This window comes from Armigeres subalbatus, chromosome 2 (assembly GCF_024139115.2).
Source record: "Armigeres subalbatus isolate Guangzhou_Male chromosome 2, GZ_Asu_2, whole genome shotgun sequence".
Taxonomy (NCBI): Eukaryota; Metazoa; Arthropoda; class Insecta; order Diptera; family Culicidae; genus Armigeres; species Armigeres subalbatus.
This window is the reverse complement of record NC_085140.1, coordinates 314,491,793-314,495,396: the sequence shown is the minus strand read 5'-3', so window position 1 is coordinate 314,495,396 and position 3,604 is coordinate 314,491,793. Positions and strand designations below refer to the sequence as shown.

Below are 3,604 nucleotides of genomic sequence, written 5' to 3'. Positions count from 1 at the left end.
GGTTGATTCCCATTCCAATTGCCATTTGTTAATCATATTTCTTTTAATGATGGTTTTAATTTCCTTGTGATCAACTATTTTTTGCATAATGGTGTTAAGCTCGAGGGCTCGTTTGGCTTCAGTATCGGCCTTTTCATTCCCGGGAATGCCGATGTGGCTTGGGATCCAACAGAAGGTAATGGATGTTCCCTTATCGGATATGTCATTGTACAGTGTTTGAGAAGTGAAAACACCTTGCTCTCACCTCCTAGGAAGAAAAAGGGAAACACATCAATGCAACCATGTGAACAGATGGAGTATCACTTGTCATAAGACGAGTTAATACAGTCCCATTGAATTGCACCACTTAATTGTATCTTGACAGATACGTATTTCGACCTCAAAAGTAAGGCCGTCTTCAGTGTCTCGTACTTGACTCGACTTGAAGAAAATGATCGCAGCTTACACTATTTATACTATGCGATCATTTTCTTCAAGTCGAGTCAATCAATTTGACAACTGCAACTAGTCAGTAAATGTCTAAATGACTGAAATGAACTCCTTGTGTGTTTGGGGGCTGTTTTTGTTGGTATGATTTCAATAGGTTTTCAAGCTTGTTGCAAACTTCTTTCAGTTTTTCAGCCTTTTTGCTTGCTATTTTTCTTCTATGTTTTTCTTTCTTGTATGCGTTGTGTACTGAGTCTAATGTCTACTGCATTTCCTCAATTTTTGTTTGTATTTTCGTCATTTTTTTTTCATTTTCCTGGCAACATTTGATCAATTCTTTTTTGTATTGCATGAACTTTGTCTTGAATTGTACTTCCATTTTAGTTTTCAAGGTGTCAGCATACATTTTCTTCTCTTCATTTAGCTCGGTGACGTAGCTAAGTAGGCTTTGTTTTCATTAGTAAGTTTTTTAACATCTTCTTCAACTGATGATATCACTGTATCTGAGTAAGTTGTTTTGCTCTCTGATTAAACAATGTTTCTGACTTCCCCAAACGAAATGTTTCTGTCCACTTTCACTTTCGTAATAGATTTGTCTTTTTGCAGAACTGGGCACTCTTTGGAAAATGCACAATGCCCTCCACCACAATTAATACATTTTGCTACGTTGCCACATTCTTCATGGTAGACTTCACTGCACCTATTGCACTTTTTATCCTTGACCGGGTAGCTAATGCTAGTATGTCCAAACTTAAGACACTTGAAACACCTTAGCGGGTTAGGGTACCATGGTCTTGTCTGCAAGAGGAGGTAACCCAATTTGAATTCTTTGGGTGGCCTGGTTCCTTTCACGGTTATCACGAAAATGCCGGTAGGAATTTTATTGTCCTCTGCGCCCTTCGTAATTTGCTTTACATTTATCACGCCTTGATCTGACAACATGCCATCGAATTGCGTCGTCCGTATCGTTTTTCACATCACGGCAGAACACTACCACTTTGCAGGAGTTCAATGATTTATATTCATAAATCTTCACCGTAATTCCGTCCACTAGTTTTTCAATTTTAGCCAGGTTTTTGGCCTGACTTTCATTCCGCACTGTTACAAATATTTTCCTTCTCTCGTTTGTTTTGCCGCAATTATTGTCCCACAGTGGCTCTGGATTGTTTTCTCCACTAATACTGGGGACACTCCATGGAAGCTTTTCCCCTCCTCCATCTTTTCCATTACCATATTTTTTTCCCCGGCAACACCGCCGGAGTTTTCCCCCATACGGGGGAAATTAGAACTGTTCATCAAATAAGCTCTGCTCGTTGGTTGGTTTTTAATTTGCACTCTTGGTAGACACTTGCGTTGCTTATTCGCGTTACCAATTTAGTGAGTAATCACTTTTACCCGAAAGACCGGGGGCGTAATTGGACACCTCTCAATAAATTAACTGCGATCGACCGATTGCGCCGATGCGACTTAACTCGACCGTAGTCAAACACGGAATGACCCTCCTTCTTGATTTTTTTTCTTTTTGATGAGATAAAAAATGCAGAAATTAGAAATGATGAAAAAACATGAAGAAAAACATGGATTTTCCCATCATTTTTTATTTCTGCATTTTTTTTTTCGTTTTCCTTATTAATTTCCAGATTTCCTTCCTTTTATCTTCTTTACGTTTCTCTTTACTTATTTTATCTTTCTTTCTCACTTTAAATTTTTCCTTCATCCTTCTTCTTTACTCTTTCTTAATTCTTTCTTCTTCTACTTTTCTTCCATTATCCTTCTTCCTTCTTTTTTCAACTTTCTTCCTTCTTTATTCTTTCTACTTTATTCTTCCAATTTCCTTCTTCCGACTTCCTTCTTTCCACTTTCTTCTTCTTTCTTCATTCTTCCTGCTTTCTTATTTTTCTTTCTTCCTTCTTTTTTTCTTATGCTTTCTTCCTTTTTCATTCTTTGTTCATCCTTCTTCTTTTTCCCTTCTTATTTTTTCCTTCTTCCTTCTTTCGGCTTTCTTCTTCCATCTTTTTTGTTTTTCCTTTATCCATGTGCCTCCTTCCTTCTTCCACTTCATTCTTCCTTATTCCTTCTTCCTTCATCATTGTTCCTTCTTCTTCCTTCCATCTATTCCTTCTTCCTTGTTCCATTTTCCTTCTTCCTTCTTCATTCTACCTTCTACTTTTTACCTTCTTCCATCTTCCTTCTTCTTTTTATCTCCTTTCTTCCTTCTTTTTCATCCTTCTTTCTCTTCCATTTTTTCTTCTTTTTATTCGTTTTTCTTCTCACTTTTGACTACTGTCTTCCCATTTCTCACTTCCTTCTTTCTCATACATCCCTTCTCACTTCTCGTTTCTTACTTTACACTTTTCTCTACTTACTTCTCATTTCTCACTTCTCTCTCATTTTTTATTACTCACTTCTCACTTCTCACTATTCTCTTCTCACCTCTCAATTCTCACTTTTCACTTTTCACTTCTCATTTCACACTCATTTTTAACTTACTCGCTATGTACTTCTCACATCTCACTTTTCACTTCTTATTGCGCACTTTTCATTTCTGAATCATAGCTTCTTACTTATCACTTCTTACATCTTACTTCTCACTACTCTTTTATTTATTTATTATCAGACTAAAGCCGGAGTGGCCTGTGCATTAGCAGCATTGAGTATTTCACACGAATTCGTAGGTGGCACAAGCGAAGACTATTGTATGAGAGTAGTATCACTTTCATCCGTTACCACAGATATTAATTTGAGACTAATCACTATCTCTTAGATGGAAGCAATGTACTCTCCAATAGTCGAGATCTGTCCTGGCCACGTCCTTGCGAATGCTGAGGAAGGATAGTTAGTTGGGCACCTACTTAAGAAAGATGCAGAGAACTCTACGACCTCTCATAGGTGCCACGGGAGGTTTTGGGATTGTGTGGGAGGTTATAACAGTAGAAATTGTTTTGGTAGAACGTGAAACACAGAAAGAACTAAGATAGAAATACAAAGTAGGAAATGGACGAGCCAGGAATTGAACCCAGAACCTCCTGCTTATTAGGCTATAAGGCAGAAGCGGTAGCCACTGCACCACCGAGCTCGTCCATGTTTTTTTATTCCATTTTTTTCATTTTTCTTCTTACTTTTCACTTCTGCCTTCCCATTTCACACTTCCCTCTTTCTCACTTTCCTTTTTCTCACT

At 37.8% G+C, this 3,604-nt stretch overlaps 1 pseudogene; it reads right to left on the bottom strand.

Moving 5' to 3' along the window:
* Nucleotides 1-508: 508 nt before the first annotated feature.
* On the bottom strand, nt 509-1,813 carry LOC134209870 (uncharacterized; annotated as a pseudogene).
* Between the last annotated feature and the right edge of the window lie 1,791 nt (nt 1,814-3,604).